At 36.6% G+C, this 25,289-nt stretch overlaps 1 protein-coding gene across 2 annotated transcripts in view; it reads right to left on the bottom strand.

The window, feature by feature from the left end:
- Nucleotides 1-25,289, bottom strand: part of CEP112 (centrosomal protein 112kDa) — a 587,957-nt gene that overhangs the window by 364,960 nt on the left and 197,708 nt on the right. The gene's annotated exons all lie outside the window — the stretch shown is intronic.

Here is a 25,289-nt window from a genome sequence, read left to right as displayed (position 1 = left end):
AGTTTATAAATGCATGCCATTTAACAATAGTTAACTCTCAGTTCTAACTAGGTGCCAGGCACCGTGCAATGGAATTTTATATGGTTTGGCTCTGTGTCCCCACCCACATCTAATCTTGTAGCTCCCATAATTCCCACGTGTTGTGGGAGGGACCCAGTGGGAGATAACTGAATCATAGGGGCAGGTCTTTCCCATGCTGTTCTCATGATAGTGAATAAGTCTAATGAGATCTGATGGTTTTAACAAGAGGAGTTCCCCTGCACAAGCTCCTCTTTTTGCCTGCCGCCATCCATGTAAGATGTGACTTGCTCCTCCTTGCCTTCCGCCGTGATTGTGAGGCCTCCCCAGCCACATGGAACTGTAAGTCCATTAAACCTTTCTTTTGAAAATTGCCCAGTCTCAGGTATGTCTTTATCAGCAGTGTGAAAATGGCCTAATACAGAATTTTATGTCTTCTCTCATTTATTCTCACAGTAAACCAGTATAAGAGTGTTATTATAGCCTTACTTACACAGAACAGGAAAGTAGGGCTTAGAGAATACTTCCAAGGTTACACACTTAGAGTAACAACAGGTCAAGCCAGGATTCCAGTCCTGACAGTGTGCTTCTAGAGTTCCTGTTGTTGGCTGCTATGCCACACTGTTTTCCTGATTTTCCAGATGCCACAGGTAAGATTAACTTACTTCACCTTCCCTAAATGGGAAAGCTTAGACACATATAAAACATGTTCTTACTATTAGCTGTAACACTGAAGAATGCTGGGCAGGGGTGGGTAATTTCACTCACTCAAACCAAATTTGAGAGGAATATCATAAAGGGGAGAAAAGACATTTCTAAAACAAGAGGATGCAATCTTTTAAGACTTGGGCAAAAGGTAATACGAGTTTTTCCAGGTCATTTATCTGAGTTCAAAATCCACTCTAAGATACAAAAATGTCTAGGCTTTTCAATAAGAACGTACATATCATATAAAATATCAAAATACCAAAACTTCTTCTTCCCCACCCACCAAACTGAAAACCTCTTTCAAAGCTTAAGTGGTCAAAAGACTAATAAGAAAAAGTGTTACCTAATTTCTACTTCAGCAAGACTCTCTTGTTCCTTTATAATGAGGTTATCATTGATATAGATATAGACATATAGATATAGATAGATAGATGTGTGTGTATGTTCTTTCCTCGCACCCATATGCCATCCCCACCCCTGTATTTGGGATCCGCAAATAGGCAAATGTTTGTTGACAGGCTGAAAGAGCATGCCGTGCATGTTTACTTGTCATTTTAAACACCACCTTGTGTCTATCTCTTCATATCCCATGTATCCATCTACCTGAAGGTGACAATAATCATTGCAATCCCATGATAAACAAAACAGGTTTCCCAGTAAATCCCTGTTCCTTTATGTGTCTGTTTTACAGATGTAGCCACCATTTTTATGACTTACAGAATTTAATACTGCCCCAAGGTGTGTGATGCCCTGCATGAGAGTTAAGCCATTCCAGGTCATGATGCATGCCACATGTGGCTCTCAGGGACTGCATTTTGCAGCAATGGGGTACAGGATTCTGGAAGTTTTTAAAAGCTATTCTTCAACTTGTCCACTTTAATGAACTGGGACCTGAATATCTTGTTGTTCACCATGTTTCTTACACGTTGTTAAAGGAAAATGGCCTTAATGTTAACTGGCTGTTAAATTCTGAGGTCCTAACATTAGTGAGGCTTTTTTGCCACCTAATGTGAATATTAGTTCAAAGATAATGGTGATTAATAACTGGATATCATACTGAAGGCTGACTGCAGGGACACCACTATATGAAAGACTGAGCACTCTGATGGCCATAGAGAAGTTTAAATTGCTCTGGTGCATTTTCACTCTTCCTATATTATTCTGTGCAAGAACAGGAGGCTTTAAGTTGTATGTAGGATTTCCCTGCAACAAATGTTGAATAATTTGTTTGAATATAAACATATTTGAATACTAAAACAACACATGGGAACAACATAAAGTCATATAAATTGTTATTGGGTACCATGGTCTAGACCTGGCTTTGCAAATAGATGTTCTCTGGTGGGGTGGTCCCAACTGACTGGAAGGGGCTGCCTGGAATGCTCTGTTTAAAGGATTCTGAGAGCAAGCTCAGAGGGAAAGGGTGCTGTGGTTGATGAATGGTGGCACTGTTTCCAAGGCACTGGAGTTAGGCAGTACAATGACCATTTCAGAGATTATAGTGACTAGTTTATCTTATGTTCCTCTTTACTTTTTGAGGCCCTTCTAAAAGCACTTGGGAAGACTCTTTTATAATTAAGATTAACATTTATCAAAGGATTACCTTTGGTCAGTTTGTATATAAACACAAAAGAAAGTACATTGAACATGATTTGAAAACTTTAAAAGTTTATATATCATTTACTTTTTAATTATGGAACATTAAATAGCCAAAAGAAAGATAACAAATTTTATTAAAAATATGACCTATAGCTGAAATAGCAACTTTGTCCTATCTATGTTGAAAGTCAGTTTTTTATAATATTTGTGCAATAATTTGCATGAACTATTTAGTCAAACACTTTTAATTTAATAGGACAAATCTTTTTCTTTACTTTATAACTAATTTATGACCACATAAATCAAAGTCATAAACTTCAGCTATCCATCAGGTAATTAGAGGCCATTTTAAAATGTGAAAACCTTGCACAATAAGGCACATTGCTTTTAATTGATCACTTCTACCCTGATTTACAAATAGCAAATATTGTTGTACACTCAATTGTAAGCACAGGGAAATATGTAAAATCTAGTTTCCAGACCCACCATACTGTCTGAACTAACCTAATAGTAACGCTAAATATCAAAGGTGGCCTCATTCAATGTAATTCAATGTTCTTGTCCAGTAAAACCATAAGGAATACACTGAGCTCCACTAATATTTAGAAACCTTCTGCCCCCCCCTTTTTTTTTTTTTTTTAAGACAGGGTATTGCTCTGTTGCCCAGGCTGGAGTATGCAGTGGCATAATCAGGACTCACTGCAGCCTTGAACTCCTGGACTCAGGTGATCCTCCCACCTCAGCTTCTGAGTAGCTGAGAATATAGGTGCAAGCCACCACCCCTGGCTAATGTTTTTCTTTTTTGTAGAAATGGAGTTTTGCCAAGTTGCCCAGGCTGGTCTCGAACTCCTGGACTCAAGCGATCCACCCACCTCGACCTCCTACAAAGCTGGGATTACAGGCATAAGCTGCTGCACCTGGCCCCTCTGTCTTACTATAAATTAAATCTGTCAATTCAAATAAATAGGTGATAATCATTTTAAGGAGGGATCCATTTTAATTTCTACAAGGTAATGAAGCAGAAGTGAAAATGCTGAAGCTTTGAAACAGACAAAGGTCTGCTCCTATCACAGGAACAGCGCTCCTTTTTACTATGATCCCAATAGTGCATCCTGCAAGGAGGAAAAAAGGACTTTGAAGATTTTTTTTCCCCAGTGGAACTAGTTGTTGGGCCAAGTAGAAATGCATCACTCAAATGCCTTAAAGCTGGGCCTCCATGAAGATAAAAAGGTGGAAAGAAAATTTGCTTTTTAGCTCTGACTTATTTATAAAGTGCAGTAAATTTTCCTCATCTGAGTGTATAAAGGATAAAGAAAAAAAGAAGCTGCATTCTTAAACAACCACAAGCCAGCTCAGATTAAAGGATGTTCTGAAGTACATGATTATTCCAAAAAGGGCAATAAAATATAGGGAACTAATGGATGACAGTTTAGTATTTTTGAGCTTTACAAGCTAACACATATATGGACGGGTGAACCTTAATTTGAAAATCTTCCTTCTGCACATTTCTGTTCCAGTACGTTTAATAAAGATGGCTGCGATCCAACATGTATGTATAAGGCTTCACATTACAGTCTACTTCATTTGCTGCCAGCTTGGCATCTCCCCTGGAAACTCCAAGAAAAACAACACAAAACAAGAAACTTCAAACAAGTCTGAGAAACAGCTAGAAGAGTCCCCATGCCCTTTCCAGCTGGGCTGGAAAACAAGACTTCCAAGCAGCAATATCACCTATGTTCATGGCTGCGGGTTGTTCCTTAAACTGATTAAATGGAATGAGTCAAAAATATTTAAAATAATACATTTCATAAGCATGATAAGTGAATCAACTGCTTTGGCCTCTTCTTCACTTGACTTTTAAAACTAGTAGTCTCTGCTAAATTCTAGTTTAAAAATGGTAAACCCTGTAGACAGCTAAACATCTGATACTTCGTCAGAAAAAGATGCCTAGTAAAATGAAAGTTAGTACTGGTCTTAATATTGAATATATGGTAATATTTCCCAAATTGATCTACAGATTCGACACAATCAATGCATGCAGAGCCACAAGCCAAGGAACAGGGGCAGCCTCTAGAAGATGGAAAAGGCAAGGAATGGATTATTCCTATAAGCTCAATGAAACTATGATGATCCAAAACACAAAATCAGAAGTTATTCTCTCACTACTAAGGGAAAAGCTTGAAACAGGTATGATAACAGCATAAAGAAGTTCTATAGAACTCTGTTCTGACAAAGACCTTTTATTGCCAACAATGTAGGCTTACCCAGAGAGCTTGCTCCCAGGGTCAAACACCAGTCTTAAAAAACCATGCCTGTCTGTTGGTTGAAGCATGTTAGTTATAAATAGAAATGAGGAATCTTATTAAACAATTCAAAAACCTCTTAAGAAGATATGGATGTCAGCTAGGACGTCCATAAATCTATGACGCCAACTGGATTGGAATCATAATTCAAAAGAACTAGTTCTGGCCTCAACCTTGTAGCCTTCATTCGCAGTAAGTTAGTTTTGTTCTGGGAGCAGAGACAAGGGTGCTGGCAGCAAATTCTAAGATCTGCTCATTCAAATACTATAGAAAACATAAAAGAAATGTAAGACATGCTTCCTATCTTGTGGAAACTATAATCTGACTAAGGGAAAAGATGAAAATACAAGGAGAAAAATAAAATTATGCAATATCATACACATTAAATCTTGTGACAAATTTTAAGTGCTAAAAGAATACAAAGAATGTAACAATGCAGTAAGAGGCTATATAAGAAACAGCTCTCAGAGGATCAAATTTATGTGTAAGGTAGGAAATAAAGATATGTAAGTAAAATTAATGAAAGGTTTAAACAGTTCAAAGTTTACATAATAATTTTATGCTAAACTAACTTCTGCGTGTAATATGGGTCCATAAATAAAACAAATTCTAGCTCAGCAAATACAAAAGCAAGTAATACTTTTATGGTAAACTAACAAAATATTGAGAAAATTATCCTTAAAGATAAAGCAGTCACGGTTTATGGTCAAAAAAATTCCTTTAAAATCTTTAAATTCTTTAAAATTCAAAATAAATCCCACATATGATGCTATTTTCGTTTATGTCTCTATATTTAACGAAGGATTAAAACTTCCATTTATAAATTGTACATAATATACGCAGAGTTTACATACATACCCATTAATATATTTCATTATAGATGTAGTGTTATATCAGTAAATAATAAGGAAATATATGTTATTCTTGTAAAATGACAAAACCTAAATATTCTGGAATAGGTGAGGACCACTTCTTGTTACTAGGAGAGGAAGAAAGACAGTATGAAGTCACTCAAGCAGAATGATAAGTAAACCAACGCCAGATCAAAGGAATAAAGAAAAAAGGCTGAAATGTGAATCTGAAATATTTATTTCCTTCAAAAACATTATCCATGCCTTGTCCCAGGGCAGTTCAATATTTCAAAGTAACTGGAAAATATTCAGTTATATTCATCACTATGCACAAATAGATCAAATTTTAAGCAGGCAAATTTTCTCCTATTTATCAAATATAAATGTAATATTTATCATGTGAGAGAAGCTTTTCTGCTCATTAGAGATGATTTCTAAGTGATATGAAATGAAAAGTCGCAATAGATATGTCCCACTACTTTTAGAGAACTACATTGCTACAAAATATAACATTTATAGTGTAGCCATAATTTTTAAATCTTTGCAAACGATAAAGCAGAGTGAACATTTATTGAATGTCTACCCTGTTTGTTACAGTTAGGGCAGTTCACACATTATTTCATCTAATTTCTATTAGAAAAGTTACTACATCTTTTAGAAGAAAACACTGAAACTTAGAATAGTCAAGTTCACATAAAAGTGCCAGAACAAGCGATGAAAACAACCCAACTGACTGGAAGTCCAAAGTAGTTTCACTACACGTAACATTATTTCTTTAAATCTGTACATACATTTTGTATTAAGTTACCATTTCATATTAATTAGCTGAATTTATAACTAAGTACTTGCCATAATTTATCATTACATAACAATATTTATATATTAAATAACTTCGAGTATTTGAAAGCTAAAATGTTCATTAGCATTTACTTAACATTTATCACATGCCAGGATCTCTGCTCAGTATTAGAAATGCAAAAACGATCAAGACGTTATATCAGCTTTTTGTGTGTGTGCATGTGTGCGTGTGTGTGTGTGTGTGTGTGTGTGTTTGAGACAATGTCTTGCTCTGTCGCCTAGGCCAGAGTGCAGTGGTGCGATCTCAGCTAACTGCAACCTCTGCCTTCTGGGTTCAAGTGATTCTCTTGTCTCAGCCTCCCAAGTAGCTGGGATTACAGGAATGCAGTACCATGCCTGCTTAATTTTTGTGTATTTTTAGTAGAGACGGGGTTTTGCCATGTTGGCCAGGCTGATCCAGGAAAACATCATAAAGGACTTCTCATTTTGGTAAGATCATTACTAAAAATGTTTAAGAAGATTAATGCATTACATATACATTGCATACATGCATATCACACACATATCACCTACAAGCATATTACATGTATAATACATGTATATAACATACACACACATCACATATGTATTACATGCATATTACATGCATGTATAATACATGCACGCCACACACGTATATTGTATTTGCATTACATACATGTATATTGCATGTATGTTATCTAAATGAATATTGCATGCATAATGCATGCATATATTACATGTCTATTGCATGCATACTACATATATGCAGGAATATCACACATATATATTCCTGCATATATTGCATGCATACTACACGAATGCTTATTACATGTAAATCAAATAGATGCATATTACATACATGTGTAACACATGCATTTTACAAGCATGCACATTACAAGCACATCACATATATTGCATGTATGCACATTACATGTGCAATACGTGTATATTACATACATGCTTAACACATGCATATTACATTCATATCACATGCACATCACATGTGCTACATGCATGACTATCACAGGTATATTAAATGCATGTATGACATGCATATCACACACATATTACATACATATCACATGCATATCACAGGTGTATTGCAAACCTGAATGCCACATGTATATTACATGCATGCATAGCACATTCATATCGCATGTATATTACACTTGTGTATTTTGGATGGGTATTGCATACAACTATATTACATTTGTATTACATGCATATATGCCACATGTGTATGACATGCACGCATATATCATGCATATTATAGGCATGTATATCGCATGTGTACTGCATTCATGCACACATGTATATTACATGTGTATCACATGCATATTGTATGCAGATGACATGTATGTATATACAATGGATGTCACATAGTGCATGTGTATCACATAAATGTATCACAGGCATGCATATTACATGCATGTGCACCACATGCACTCATATTGCATGTATATTACATGCACGCATACTACATGTATATTATATGTGTGCATATTAAATACATGTATAAAGCATGTATGTTACATGAAAGTTACCTGCATATTACATGCAAATTGCAAGCATTTTATGTATTACCTGTATCTTGCAGGCATCTGAAATGGATGCATATCACATGCATGCACGCACGTATATTACATGCATACATATTGCATGTTACATGCATGTTACACACATGTGCATTACATACATGTTACACACGCGTACATTACATGTATGCAAATGACATGCATCTTTATCACATGTGGGTGTTAACAGCTGCACACTACGGGCATGTTACATGTTTAGTACATGTTTGATACATGCATGCATACAATGTATATTACACATGTGTAAGACATGTGTATATTGCATGCATGGTGTGTGCATATAGCACACATGTGGCATATTGCACGTATAACAAATGTAAATCACATGCATGCATGCATATTACATTTCCATACATGTATACCACGTACATGTATCATGGATGCATGTCACATGAATATTGCTTATGTATTACATACATGCATATTACATACATGCCGCATGCATACTGCATGCACTTTACATTCCTGCCACGTGTATAATGCATGCATATTACATGTATGCACATTATATGCATATTGCATGATTACATGTATTCACATTACATGCATATTGCATGTATATTGTGTGCATGCTGAATCACATTACATGCATGTGCAGTGTATGTTGCCATATTATATGCATGCGTATTAAATGAATACCACATGCATATTACATGCATGTATGTTACATATGTATGACATGCATGTATACTGCATATGTATTACATGCATGCACATTGCATGTATACTGCATGCATGAATGTATATCACATGCATGTATACTCATGCATATTGCGCACATGCACGTTGCATGCACATTACATACATATATCACATATATGACATCCGCATTACATGCATGCATATTATGTGTGTGCATTTTGCATGTACAACACATGCATGTTACGTGCATGCACATTGATATTGCGTGTGTGCATGTCATGTACATGTATAGCACATGTATATTGCATGCATATACTGCGCAATGCACAATGCATATTACATACATGCATAGCATGCATATCACGTGTACTGCACACATACATAGCACATGTATATAACATATGCATGTTACATGTGTTTTACATGCGTCTTACAAATATATTGCATGCATGTGTATTTCAGGAACACATGTGTATTGCATGCATGTACATTGCACACATATAGCATGTATATTGCACCCATGCAGTGCACGTATTAGATGCATGTAATGTGTGCATGTTGCATGCATGCTACATCCATGTATATCACATGCATGCATCATACATGCATATGACATGCGTTTCACACACATCAGGTACCTGCAAATTACATGTGTGTCACATAAATGTATGTTGCATGTATATGTCTATTGCATGTGTGTCACATGCATATTACATGTATCTGTGTATATCCCATGCCTGTGGCATATTACATGCATGTTACATGCATGTATATTACATGTATTCTACATGCATGCATACATATATTGCAGGTATATTGCTATATCAACACTAATCAAAAGAAACCTGGAGTCATGATATTAGTATCAGACAAAGCCTACTCCAGGGCAAAGAATTTTGTCAACACTAAAGAAAGCAAATTGACAGTCCTTAAAGAGTCATATCAACAGGAAACAAATTTTGAAAACAAAAGAAGCAAAAACTTGTTGAAATGCAATGGTGAATAAATACATGCACAATGACATTTCGAGATTTCAATATCCCTCACTATCAATAATTGATAGTACAAGTAGACAGACAAGAATAAAGAGATAGGATAAATAGAATGTGAAGAACACTATCAACCAACTAGGCCTAATGAACACTTACAGAATATTCCACTCAATCAAAGAAGAATACACGTTCATTTCAAGAGTACATGGAACATTATCAAGATAGACTGTTCTGGAACATAAAAAAAGTCTCCATAAATTTAAAAGGATTCATATCATGCAATGCATATTTTCTGATCACAGTGAAATTAAAAATCAATAAAAGAAAGATATTTGGGAAATACCCAAATATTTGGAAACTAAATATTTTTCTACACAGCCCATGGACCAAAGAAAAAACAAAATGAGAAATTAGAAAGCATTTTGGATTAATGAAACTGAAAACAAATATCAAAATTAGAGAGATGCTACTAACACCGTACTTGAAGGAAACTTTATAGAATTAAGCATTTGTATTAGAAAATAATATACAGGTTTCAAAACAATGGCATTAGCTTTCACTTTAAAGAACAGTAAAACACAAAATAAGTAGAACAAAGGAAATCATAAAAGTCAAAACAGAGATCAATAAAATAGGAACAGAAGAACATTAGGCAAAAATCAGTGAACCCCAAAGCTGGTTGAGAAGATCAATAAAACTGATAAACCTCTAGCTAGACTGGTCAGAAAAAAAAGAAACAATACAAATTATCAGTATTACAAATGAGAATAGTTATGTCACTACAGATTTTGTATGTGTTAAAAGGACAAGAAACCAGTATCATAAGAGAAAAAATTTTTGTTTTGTTTTTGTTTTTTGAGACGGAGTCTCACTCTTGCCCAGGCTGGAGCACAGTGGTGTGATCTCGGCTCACTGCAACCTCCACCTCCTGGCTTCAAGTGATTCTCATGCTTCAGCCTCGCGAGTAGCTGGGATTACAGGCACCTGCCACCACGCCCAGCTAATTTTTGTATTTTTAGTAGAGACGGGTTTCACCATGTTGGCCAGGCTGGTCTCAAACTCCTGATCTCAGGTGATCTGCCCGCCTTAGCCTCCGAAAGTCCTGGGATTACAGGCGAAAGCCACCTCTCCCAGCCTGAGAAAAAATTTTAATCCTTACTTCTTCCCAGTATATACAAAATTACTGAAAAGTGATCAAAGTCCTAATGTAAAACCCAAAACTATAAAACTTGCAGAAGAAAACGTTTGTGACCTTGGGTTAGAAAAAGATTTCCTAGATATGACACCAACAGCACAATCCATAAAAGAACAGATGCTGTAAACACAGTAGACTTCATCAAAATTAAAAACACCTGCTTTTTGAAAGCAACCACTAAAAGAATAAACAGGCAAGTCACAGACTGGGAGAAAATATGCAAAAATGTCTATCTAATAAAAGACTGGTATCCAGAATATATAATGAAATCTCAAAACTTAATTATAAGAAAACAAGTCAACCCAATTTAAAAATCGACTAAAGATTTGAAGACTCTCCAAGGTAGATAGGCATATGGCCAATAAGGACATGAAAACCTTTTTAACATCATTAGTCACTAGGAAAATGCAAATGAAAACCACAATTAAGATACTACCACACACTTGTGAGCATGGTGAAAATTTAAAACACTGATGATATGAAGTTTTGGGAAAGATGTGGAGGGACTGGAAAAACTATACATACTATCTGCTTCCATTTATCTAAAATTCTGGAAATTAAAATACAAGGACAGGAAATCAGTGGTTGCCTGGATATGGGGAGGTGGAAAGGGGGAGACCAGAAGGATGGCATGGGAGGAGAGAACGTTTGGAGTGATACATATGTTCACACATATATCTTTTTTGTATTGGTAGTTTCATGAGTATGTACATAGTTCAAAATATATGAAAACTGTATACTTTATGTGAAATTTATTGTATGACAATTCTAACTAAATAAGGCTGATAAAATGGCCCTTAAATGTAATAAAATGTTTAATCTCACAAGAGTACTGCAAATTAAAACCGTGTCATTATTTCTTACCAACCAGATTTACAAAAATTTTTAAATTGTAACAACATTCTACTTGGGAGTCTAAAAGGTATTCGCTTTTGCTTTTTTTTTTTTTTTAAGACAGGGTCTCACTTTGTCACCCAAGCTGGAGTGCAGTGGCGAGATCACAACTCACTGCAGCCTCACAACTCACTGCAGCCTCAGCCTCCCCAGTTCAAGCAATCCTCGCACCTCAACCCCTCAACTGGCTGGGACTACAGGCACGTGCCACCACGCCAGCTACTTTTTTTGCGTTTTTTGTAGAGACAGGGTTTTGCCATGTTGTCCAAGCTGCTCTCAAACTCCTGAGCTCAAGCAATCTGCCCGCCTTGGCCTCCCAAAGTGCTGGGATTTCAGGCGTGAGTGACTATGTGCAGTCCAAAAGGCATCCTTATTTGCAGCCAGGAGAAATTTAAGTCAGTGTAACCTTTATGGAGGAAAATTTGCCACTATGTAACAATACTACATACACGTAGTTTTGACCCAGTATTCCCAATCCTAAAAAGTTACCCCGAATCTATATCCCAAACAATACAAAAATTCATATCCATTAGGTTATTCATGACTGCATCACATGCAATTGCAAACATTGGGAACAACCTGTATACCCACATATAGAACAGTGGTTGCATAAACACACTGGTATACTACACTGATGTAAAAAGAACGAGTGACTGCCAGGTTATAATAAACGAAAAAAGCAGTGTGTACAAAAGTGTCCATGCCTTTCGTGTAAGGAGGAAGAGAAAACAATGAGATACACATGTATCTGCTTATTTGTGCAGGAACAAACACAGAAATGATCAACTAGCGACTAATAAGATCATATATCCACAGAAGTGACTTGGAATGGGAAAGACAACAGAGAAGGAATCGAGGTAGGGCGACACCTCTCTGAATATACCTAAGAGTCCATGTATAGTGTTTGGAATTATATTAATGTTTTATTTACTAAAAAAAGAAAAAGAAAAGAAATAAACAAGGACAGGAGAGGGAAATCCTGAAATGAAATACAAACAGAAACAAATTTCAAATGATTAATAATCACACTGAAGGGGGAATAAATAACCAAATTAACCTTGGAATACAGTCTTTGGATCATGTGCTCTTAGACTCTAGTTACAGGTTTCTTTCTTCACAAAGGCATGGTCTATCAATTGAAAACCCAATTCCTGGATTCTAGGTTTGAGTAAATAAGTAAATATACAATGGAAGTCAGGTTTCTCACAGTCAGACGGTAATAAAACAAATAAGAAGAAATAAAATAAACCCTGCTGAATTTGACTGGAAATGGAATTAGTGTGAGTTCATGCTTTTTATATATTTAGTAACATACAGAAATATAGATGTATAAGTATAGGATATGTGTATGATATCAAAATACACATAGGTAAATACATAAACACACACACAAATATATACACACACAGGGATGTATATGTATGTGTCTATATATTCATTTGTTTCGTAATTCCACCTGCTGAAAGGGGCTAAAAGCAACTTCTTCAGAAAGCAAAAAAACACACTTTTAGATAATTTCTCAGTGTCAAGTAAATTATACTGAAAATCATGAACTATACTGGAACTGAACCACAAAAAACACACTACATATAAAAATGTGTGTGATACAACTTAAGCATTTCTTAAAACAATTTAAAACCTTAAATGCATAAGATAGAATAGGAAAAGCAACTGAAAGCCTTTTTTGGAATATTCTGTTTTACTTAAGGTACACTCAGGAGGAGTCCTAATTTGGGACTAAACATAGCCTTGAAATGACATGGTAAAAGCATAAAATGTGGAAAAGAAAGGTGATTATCTCCAGGGAAGGAGAGAGAAGAAACCCATAGCTACCATACTTTTTTCTTTAAACAAAAAGAATCTGAAATGAATATTCCAAGAAGTTACCATTTGTTAAATGCGTACACAAGTGCTGGATGTGGCACACAATCCTCCCACCTTCCCTAATTTGACCTATAAAGTAAGCTCTTCAGCGCTTTCAACGAGAAGAGAACTGCTGCCCTTTCTTGGCATACACTAACACCACGGACTCGGATAAGCAAGTGTGAACAGTGTTCAGCCCCCTGCCTCTCTCTCCAGGGAGGGCCTATTGTCAGAATGTCCTCCTCCCCTGCCTTTACAGGCTGCAGGGGGCGGCTCTAGCTGTCCCTGATGAGCACATTTAATCTACTGAGAAAGGACTCCCAACCTTCACCTGGCCACACACCCAAACCACAACTTCATCTATAGGATTCTTCTATTTTTCTGAATGTGTTCTAAATTTGAGAGGGGAAGAGCATGTTATTTATTGGCCTTGACTGTCTCCCAAATCAAAAACGTTACCTTTTGTTTTAGGTTCTATACAAATTTACAATAACTAGTTTACAGTTGTTTAGAGTTTATAACTACAGAAAAAACCTGAAATGTGTTGTTCCTAATAAAGCAGCAATGTCATCAATTTTATTTGCATGAATAATCTTTCTTAAAATTTCTAAGGAATCTGTAGAAGTATGCCATCCACATGCTGATTCAGACTTCGTTAGTAAGAATTTGTGATAATTTTGACAGGGGTGAGATATTACAGTTCACCTTTGTTCTTTGTTCTTAAAAAGGTCTTTTTCTAAAAAATACATATTGTAATAACATTATATAGGCCATATTTAATCTATGTTTTAAAGTAAACTTATAACTTTTTTTTTTTTTGAGACAGAGTCTCGCTCTGTTGCCCAGGCTGGAGTGCAGCGGTGCAATCTCAGCTCACTGCAACCTCCGACTCCCAGGTTCAAGCGATTTTCATGCCTCAGCCTCCCGAGTAGCTGGGATTACAGGCATGTGCCCCCATGCCCAGCTAATTTTTGTATTTTTAGTAGAAACAAGGTTTCACCATGTTGGCCAGGCTGTCTCAAACTCCTGACCTCAGGTGATCTGCCCACCTAGGCCTCCTAAAGTGTTGTGATTACAGGCGTGAGCCACCGGGCCCGGCCACATTTTAAACAAATGGTTAAAACGCCTTTTAACTCATGGTAACCAAATAAAAACAGCTGTATATTATAAAGACATGAGCTCTCAGTGAAGGTGTCTCTTGAGAAGGAACTGGAATAAACCAGGCTCTGCTATGCATGGCTGCGTTTCTTACAGCATCTGTGCTTCTCCCTGTGCATCTGCCCTGCTTTCCTCTTGGCAGCAACACAACTACTCAACACTTTAGCTCGCATATGGCCCATAGTGGCTGCCTAGTCAACCTTCCTCATAGTAACGTTCCAGGTTTTCAGCTTCTGCATTGAGTCAGTCTCTCGGTTTTCCAATTCCAAATTCCCAAGCTTCAGGGAAGAAGAGCAATGCAGTATAGCACAGTGGTTAAGAATAGAGGATTTAAAGTCAAACACACACAATTTCAAATCCTGGCACCTCCACCAGCTGTGTGACTTAAGCTCTTTGTACCTCAGAACAAAATGATTTGGCTGCCTTTGGATCAGGTGTCCACTCTAGACCCAATGAACGTAGCAGAGAAGGGAAGATGGTCCTATAGCAGAGAATATGGTGGGCAGCTGTCAGAGCTGTGGGCAGGGCGGATTCCCCAATGTGGGGTTAAGTGAGGAATAAGTGGCTGAGTGCAGTGGCTCGCACCTATAATCCCAGACACTTCGGGAAGCTGAGATGGGAGGATCCCTTCAAGCCAGGAGTTTGAGACCAGCCTGGGCAACAAAGTGAGACTCTGTCTCTAAAAATAAAAATAAAAAGCCGGGCATGGTGGCTCACGCCTATAATCCCAGCACTTTGGGAGGCTGAGGCGGGAAGATCACCTGAGGTCAGGAGTTCAAGACCAGCCTGGCCAATATGGTAAAACCCCGTCTCTACTAAAAATACCAAAACTAGCCAGGCGTGGTGGCAGGCGCCTATAATCCCAGCTACTCAGGGGGCTGAGGCAGGAGAATCGCTTGAACCGGGGAGGTAGAGGTTGCAGTGAGCTGAGATAGTGCCACCACACTCCCGCCTAGGGGACAAGAGTGAGACTTTGTCTCAATAAAAAAAAATTTTAATGAAAAATAAAATAAAAAATAAAAAAATTAGCCAGGCATGGTGGTACACACCTGTAGTCTCAGCTACCTGGGAGGCTGAGGCAGGAGGATCACTTGAGCCCAGAGGTTGAGACTGCAGTGGGCTATGATCATGCCACTGCACTCCAGCCTGGGTGACAGAGCAAGATCCTAGCTCTAAAAGAAACAAGAAAGAATAAGTAATGACGTATCTAGTAAATGTTGCCATCTTCGAATGATTTGGATCCAATCATTTAAAAAGCACAAAAGGAAAATGACTTTGGTGACACAAAGGTAAACACTGGCATTCTATCAGGAAAAGAGCAATGAAGCAGGACTCCGCGTGCCCCAGGGCAAGGCCCAGCTCAGTCACGTGTCAGCTCTGCAGTATTGGTGAAACTGCTTGAACAATCAGTGAAATCTCCATGAACCTCGGTTTCTTCCTTTCAAAATGCAGGTAATAACAAACAACCACATAGGATTCTTTCGAGGATAAATTAAGAGAATACATATTAAAACCATTTTGTTGACTTGAAAACACTCAGTGAAGTACTATTATCCTTTATTAGCATATTTTACTCCCCATAAGGGTTACATTTATTTCACATTTCATTGCTAATCCAAATGTTGACTGTAGTAAAACTCAAGAAGCTAAATATATAAACTGCTAAAAAATGGGTTTTGCAAACTCAATTAATTCCTAAGGAAAGCATCCAAGAAATGTAAAAATATGTTCCAAATTAAACCTATGGTGTGAAATTGTGTCACAAATGTCTCTGTCAGGAGAGGCCTCTTGACCAGCATATTCTACTGACACTCATTTAAAGCAGTGTGTTTTTGTGAGAAGTGCTGAGTTCTACAAAGACATGTCTACAAAGAAATACTTCATAGAATGGAAATTTCTCTCTCAACTGGAAGCAAGGTCACCACACATCGCTCTCTTCTCTTCGAGCTTTACATTGTGCTTCTTGGAGGGTTAAGCCAGCATGTTCACTGGAGCTAAGGAATGTTTACAATAAACTGGAAACCTTGCCTGCTCTGGATCTAAAATGGTTGCAGATGCTCAAGCAGAGAGGAGAAAAGAGAACAGCTGCTTCCCACCCCAACCCTTGATACTTAAGAGAGTTATTTTTAAGAACAAAATTATATTCAGAGGTTTTAGGCATTTTGTTTATTTTTAATTTTATTTATTTATTTTTTGCTTTTTGAGACAAGGTCTCACTCTGTCACCCAGGGTGGAGTGCAGTGGCAATCAGTTTACTATAACCTCGAACTGCTAGGCTCCTGCAATCCTCCTACCTCAGCCTCCCAAGGAGCTGGGACTACAGGTCCACACCTGTATGCGGGTCTATTTTTATAAAAAAAAAAAAAGTCTTGGTAAAGATAGATAGAGTCTCACTATGTTGCCCAGGCTTGTCTTGAACTCCTGGCCTCAAGCAATCCTCCCATCTCAGCTTCCCAAAGCTCTGAGATTACAGGTGTGAGGCCACTGTGCCTGGCCTTAGGCACTTTCTAAATGGTAGGGATAACTTTTCTCAGTATCATACAAATGCTTATATCCATACAAAACTGAATACCTTAAATCTGCCTACCAGAAAAGAATGTAAATTCTTGTTAATGCCTTCTAGTAATTTAGCTACCATTTTCAACTTAAAACATAATGATTCCAGTTGCAAGAAAAGCAAACTATTATATTCCCAGTACATTTAGAAAATTATTAAAATGAAACATCTTTAATATATAATAAACACATATTCACATCACAGCCACAACCTGCAAAATGAATGAGTACCCGGTATGGATAAGATAAGCCTTGCATGATGAATTGGAACTTTCTCTGGTAAACACGGTGAATCTCCTCAGTAATAGTTTCAAACACTACCACCATTCTATACTACATGATTTTGTCATAATAGAGCAAGCTAAGGAACAATTAACTTCCCAAGTAAAGAACTTAAAATGTTTCTAATTATAATCACATAACACCCCTTTAAAAAAGAAAAAGCCAAATCAAAGAATCAGACATCAAAAGGCCATTAGGTCTCTCGATACAGACCATTTCCAGACCTAGTTTACTCCACATAAAACTCCGCCGGGGTGTTTTCATTTTTCACTAAGAATAGAGATATATGGTTCAAATTACTGTGTCTTCAAAGTCCCTTGACATTTGGGTATTCTACAGCTAAAATGAATAAATTTTATATCAGGTAATAAAAAACTTGAGGATTCAGGCTTTAACAGTAACCAGTTTTAAAAGACCATTGTTAAAATTCATGACATCAAACTTCAGGGACTATGATTTAGGAAGGAATAAAGGAAATTCAGTGAGGAAATAAACACAAGTTTTTGAAGGATAGAAATGTTTGACATTTATTTATCTATTGTTTATTATAATCTGACAAAATCTTTCTTCCAGAAAATCAGGTCTGTTTGCTGTACTTCTAACCTCATGCTTGGACATTAATATGTCATCAGACTCATGCCCTTGGAACATGTTATTCCTTCTGGTTGGAAAATTCTCTCTCCTTCACCAGTTTATTTTCTGTCCCTTCCTTCAAAACAGCTTATTGGCAGGAAATAGTCAGGAAAGTAAGCCTTTCTCCAATGTCACTTTGATCATATACTCTGTTACCAATTCTTCAACCATTCACCATTTGGGGGAATTTAAGGTCTCCCTCAACATGCACCACCAGGCCCTGCGCTTTCTGTTCCAGCTGGCTCATCTTCTCAGCCTTTTTTTTTTTTTTTCTTTTTTTTGAGACAGAGTCTCACTCTGTCACCCAGACTGGAGTGCAGTGGTGCAATCTCCACTCATTGCAACCTCCGCCTCCCAGGTTCAAGTGATTTTCCTGCTTCAGCCTCCCAAGTAGCTGGGATTACAGGTGCCAGCCGCCACGCCCAGATAATTTTTATGTTTTCAGTAGTGATGTTTCTACTAAAGAAATGTGTTTAGTAGAACACAGAGAGGGGTTTCTCCATGTTGGCCAGGCTAGTCTCGAACTCCCGACCTCAGGTGATCCACCTGTCTCAGCCTCCCAAAGTGCTGGAATTACAGGTGTGAGCCACCACACGCAGTCATCTTCTTAGGTTTCTTCACATACACCCTTGCACTCTCCATCTCTACATATTACTTCATGATCTTCTAACTTCCTGGGTAATTTTACTATACGGAAGAATAAATCTTTTGGGTATACAAGCCACTGTGTTCAGGATATAACTTGGGAACACCGTTAGGAATAGATCTACTATTAAAATTAGTACCAGATTAACAGTTAACTTTTGGAAATTTATTACTTATGAAACTTATTTTCTGAGTCTCTATGAAGAAACCAGCATATCCAATAGCTAATAGCCAACATATCTATGAGAAGTCACCAAAATGGAAGATGTTTTTCCTGTATTTCAGAGCATTATTTAACTTTGCTTTCTTCCTTTAAGATTTAACACATAGGCTTAAGTCCAATGTGAACCTAATTGAGGTTAAAGAAGTATTGTTTCAGTATGGCTAATCTTTTCTCAGTCGTGGTTTTTGTTTTTTGGTTTTTTGGTTTGGTTTTGTTTTTGAAATGGAGTCTTGTTCCGTTGCCCAGACTGAAATACAGTGGCACAGTCTCAGCTCATTGCAGCCTCCACCACCCGATTCAAGTGATTCTCCTGCCTCAGCCTCCCAAGTAGCTGGGATTACAGGCACACGCCACCATGCCGAGCTAATTTGTGTATTTTTAGTAGAGATGGGCTTTCACCACATTAGCCAGGCTGGTCTCGAACTCCTGACCTCAAGTGATCCATCCACCTTGGCCTTCAATCATGTTTTGGTTGTAAAACTTCATTTATCATTGTGATTGGCATTATTTTTTGTATTTGCAAATATACAAAAAACTTTAAAATAAATACATAAACAGGATGCTACAGGAAAAGATGGCAATATTGACACAGTAAAAATGGCAAGAAAGTATAACAACCTAACAATTTATTGTAACTTTCTGAGTATAAGATAATGATATTTTTATTTACTATATATTTTAAAATATTTTTCTTTTTAATTTGTATGGGTACATAATAGGTATCTATATTTATGGAGTATATGGAATATTTTAGTACAGGCCTAATATGTGTAATAATCACATCAGAGGAAATGAGGTATCCATCACCTCAAGCATTTATCCTTTGTGTTATAAACAATCCAATTATATGCTATTTTTTATGATAATTATACATGGATGGATACGGAAGGTAAAATTTTGTCAGAGTGCTTTTGGCACTGATTAGCAGAGAAAAATGTGCTTTATGATGCCTGGCACAAGACATACAGGCAAAATATCCCCGAAGTAGAGAAGGGTAACTTGCCCAACTTAACTGCTTATCCTAATTAGATAGAAACACCATTTAAGAACACCCAATTCTCTTAGTTATAATTCTATGATTATCAGACAACCTTTCAGCTTATGGTTTGAATTCTTGAACAGACTAGCCCACTAGAAAAACATATTTTTATCAAGTGCCTGGAAACCCTTTAAATAATTTTCAATGGCTCGTCTCCTTTTGTGGGCTATAGCTGCAGTTCCAACTAGGGTAAAAGGGAAATGTGTGTGCCAACGGCTAGAGTATTATTTTGGAGACCAGTAATGAAAGCCAAGTATACAAACAGTAAGCTGTCCCAGCAATTCCATTCCTGGGTATATACACAAATAATTGAAAACAGGTACTCAAGCTACTAATTATACATAAATATTCATAGCAGCACTATTCACAATAGCCAAAAGGTAGCAACAACCCAGACAGCCATCAACAGTTGGACAGATAAACCAGTTATGGTATATGCACACAATGGAATATAATTCAGTCATCAAAAGGAATGAAGTGATATTTGCTGCACTGTAGATGAACCTAGAATACATTACACTAAGTGAAAGTAGCTCCAGACACAAAAGGTCATATATTGTATGATTCCATTTCTATGACATATCCAGGAAAGATAAATCCCTAGAGACAGAAAGCAGAATGGTGGTTAGGAGGATTTGAGAAAAGGTGGGGAATGGGAATCCACTGCCTAATAAGTATAGGATGTTATTTTTGACGATGAAAGTGATCTGGAACTAAACAGAGGTAGTAGTTGCACAACACCATGAATGTACTAAATGTCACTGAATTGTTCACTCTAAAATGTCATTTCATGTTATGCAAATTTTACTTCAATTTAAAAATAAATAAATGTAGCTGTAACTGTGGAACAGGAGTCCAAATTCAAATGCCTACAGGGGCCAGCTAACAAAAATGAGGAGAGTGAACCAAAGACCGCAAGCCCATCATGTAATTAGATTCCTTTAATGTTGTTTAATTTTTGCCTTTTAGTCTTTGATATAGTTGGGATATTTGTCCCCTCCAAATAACATGTTGAAATGTGACCCCCACATGTTGGAGGTAGAGCCTAGCGGGAGGTGTTGGCTCATGGGAGTGAATCCCTCATCAGTGTCTTGGTGCCATTCCCTGGGTGATGAGAGAGTTCTCACTCTATCGGTTCATGCCAGAGATAGTTGTTTAAAAGAGCGTGACAACCCTTCCTCTCTCTCTCTCTTGCTCTCTCTCTTGCTTTGTGACACACCTACTCTCCCTTCACCTTCTAACCACGAGTAAAAGCTTCCTGAGGTCCTGACAAGGAGCAGATGCCAGCACCAAGCTTCTTGTACAGTCTGCAGAACTGTGAGCCAAATAAACCTCTTTTCTTTATAAATCACCCAGCCTCAGGTATTCCTTTTATATCAATGCAAAATGATATAAGGGAATCAGAGAAAATGGCGACTAATACAGTCTTTTCTCTGCTTTTCCTGACCAGTCTAACAGAGACCTGTTTAATTTGTTCACTTATTTCATTAAATTGGTTTTGGTATTTCTCTACATTGTGTTTCTGATTTCACTGATCTCTGCTTTTAGTTTTACTATATTTTTCACATTTACTTTGTTGCTTTTTATCTAGCATTTTGAGGTTAAGGCTTAGCTTATTTCAGTCTGGATACCAATTTAAAGATACTCTACAACATTTGATGAGTAATGCTGTCATTATCTTTCAATTTTAAATATTTGACAATTTTATTGTGATTTTCTTTTTAACCCTAACTTATTTAAAAATACAATTTTAAGTTTCCAAACTTAAATCCAGTGTTTTTTTTAAACTGGCTGCTTATTATTGATTTCTAATTTCATTGCACAGAGAACATAAAATGTCGTCTCTATGACAGTGAGACTTTAAAGGCAGTTGTGACTTCTATTATAACCAATCAGTTCCACTTGTTGCCTTGACAAGGCAGGGGTCAGTGTTGCCAGATCTCACATAGTTCAAAAGAAACTGGAAACCTAAAATTTATGTGAAATCTTCTGATTCTATAATGCTGGCAACTAATTGAAAATTTTCAAAACATTGCGCAGGCCAAACTAAATATATATGCAGATGACTCAACCTGCAGCCCAGGAATTTATAACATCTGCTGGAAAGCCTCAACCTGAACAGAAGACCAACAAAACAGACAAGAAAAAAAGCACAAAAGAAGCAAAGATAAGAGTAAGCTACAGAAGAATATTATGAAAGAAACGAATGGCTTATGTGACAATCCTGGAACTCTGCATAACACAAATTTTAAAGTCGAATTTTAAATTGGAACATACATAAAAATATTAAAGTGTCATATAGTAATAAGTGCCATAAAGAAAAGTAAGCAAATAGCCCCAAGGCCAAGATACACATTTGTATATCATTGCTGTAATGATAGCACAGAATGATAGTTACTGAAGCTATAGTTTCTAATTGGATTGTCTCATGAAAGAATCCAGAGTAAGACAAGAGTAGGACGAACATGCAAAGAAGACCAAGTGGGATGAGGAAAATCAAAAGAATGTGTGCCACAGAAAATGAAGAAGAAAATGTCCTAAGGAAGAAAGATTGAATGAAATCTAGATTGGAGGTCACTGGTATCCCTGGGAGGAGAAGTTTTGGTAACATTAGGGAAGAGCCCAAACTGCACTGGCTTGAAGGTAGATGATGAGAAATCAGAGGCGATGAGTAAAATAACTCCTTAAAGAAATCTGACTGTAAAAATAAAGAAGGAGAGAGCAGCCACAGTTAAAGGGGTTGGAGTGAGATTAAGAAAAAAGTTTTAAGATGGATACTTACTCATATCTAAATGTCGAAAGGACCAATGTAGTTGAGAGATACCAAGAGGGCCCTGAATTACATTTCAAAATGGAGGAAGATGCAATAATTGTAAGAGGAAGCAAAGAACTGGTGGAAGGATTGGTACAAAGACAACACTCTATAAACTAACAAAATACTAGAAGGCAAGAGTTAAAAGAAGAACATTAATGAAACCAGAAACAAACATTTTGACCTGGAGTCACAAGAATAGAAATAGTGCCACTTTTGGATGACAGGAGAGGTAGAGGAGGACCACCTGTCAGTTAAAAAGTGATGGCTAAGGCTTTACTATACACTCCATGAACAAATAGTGGTGGGAATAATTTTTTAAGGGATCAAAGCTTCAGAAGTAGTTGTCTATGGTCTACTATATTAATAAAGCATATATTCAATGGTGTGAAAAATCAAAGAATGCTTTGTGACAACAGGGAAAATGATGATTTTTCTGGAGTAAAAGAAAAACCATTTGGGAGATCATAAGTCAGCCTTTGATTCACTTATTAATTTTGTAGAAAGCTAACCATGTTCCACTGCTCAGGAGGTCATGCAGCTCCACATGCCTCACTCTATCCTCTTGAAGATGAGGCATAAGACCACAAAGCAAGCTGAGATCAAGGGCTTTTTGTTTTTATTTTTTTTAAGAAACCAAGCTTCAAAGTAATGGAAAGGTCAGTGTGCATTTAAATTTTAGGCCTACAAAGCAATCTATAATTGAATCTATAGAAAATCACAATAATTTATTCCAAAAGTGATGACGCTGACTTATCCTAAACTTGTTCATTATGCAACTGTAAAGAGAACTGAAGTAACAGATCACATTTCAAAAAGAATCCTATCAAAAAATCAGAGTAAGAATAGCTCTAGGTTTCATAGATAAAATGATATCTGGCTAACATCTCTCCAATAGTCTCCCCCAAGTGCTCACTAAAATATCTAGAAAGAGAAAGGGGGAAAAAATAAAACATCGCAATAACAGCAATAACTCAGATAAACAGAAAACACAGTCAAAGAACGTGGGCAGAATCTCCAACAACTGCAAAGTACATGGAAATAGACTAATTAAAAATATATCTATACAGATCTACCTGAAAGCAAATGTAAATTAGCTTCAGGAAACAGAACCTAAGAAAAATTACATAGGAAGACAAATTCTACCTCCCTCAAGTCAAAGATTCTGTGTTGAAAAAAATCAAAATATTTACTATGTGTGATTCTTCTATGATAATGCTTTTTCCTTCCATGGGGGTACGTTTTTCTAATATCTACTAGTGTTTTGTACACAACCATTCAGAGCCAGCAACTCCCAAAACACATCGGACTAAAGTAAAGTACAAATGATGTTGGTGTACTATATGCAGGGAACGATTATCTCCACAGCTAAAGGAGTACACATGGACACAAAAAGAGGAAAAAAATCTGAGTTCAAAACATACTGAGAACTATAAAATTCATTCTTTCATTCAAAAAATCAAAGACTTATAAAAAGATATATCACCAGTAAAGCAGAGTTTCTGTAGGTAAAATAATCCTAGAAACTTGGAACTTCATTGGCAGCTGAGCAATGTTTTTATCCAGCTGAAAATCTTCAAGAGAATATGACTATTATATAAGTTGACATGGAGAAGACACAAGACAATCCATACCCAAAATACACAGTAGACTAATGTCAGAAAGTCCCTAGAAAAGTGTACAAACAATGAGAGCTCAATAAGTGTTTGTTAAATACATAAAACACCAAGACTGGACAAAATCTCCCTTATTCATTATTGAGTAATGAGGAAAAAAATACCAATTGGAGACTAAAAGCTATTGTAGAACCAGAAAAGAACAACATTCTATAAACACAGAATAAAAATCTACCATCAAAATAATCTCATATAATATCCAGAAGAAAATATCAAAAAAGTATGAGGAATCTGAAAGAAGACCATCTGTATGAAATAGAAGGTAAAATCTTAAGAATTAGCTACGACAAAAAGAGAATAATATTTAAAAGGGGGTATGATTAAGATAAAAAATAGAGAAGAAGCAAAAATGCAGAGCACTGTAAAAATTCATAATGGAAGTGGCAAAGAGCAAAAACGCAAATCAGTGATGTTGTAAAACATCCCATATACTCAGAGGACAAAAACAACATATGAAAATATGAGAAGGAAACTAGAAATATGAAAGAATGATAAAAGAGCTACAAAAGTGAAAATGGAAAAAAATGCTAAGAAAGAAAAACAATATTAGAAATAAACTCACTAAACTTACAATTTTTAAGGGAAAATTTAAAATGTTGATGTCTTACTGTATCCTAGCATAAACAGAAAAAAAGAGAATTACATGTGATTCAGATTTCTGGTTTCAAAATGGTGGCATAGAAGCTGGCTTCACTCTCCCACACAGAAAACCAAAAAACAAACATACAGCACAGAGATTATCACCAGCAATATCACACAACTCAAATATGAGAATGAGGCAGTTCC

This window comes from Mandrillus leucophaeus, unplaced genomic scaffold (assembly GCF_000951045.1).
Source record: "Mandrillus leucophaeus isolate KB7577 unplaced genomic scaffold, Mleu.le_1.0 Scaffold404, whole genome shotgun sequence".
NCBI classification, from domain to species: Eukaryota; Metazoa; Chordata; class Mammalia; order Primates; family Cercopithecidae; genus Mandrillus; species Mandrillus leucophaeus.
This window is presented reverse-complemented; position numbering and strand designations above follow the sequence as displayed.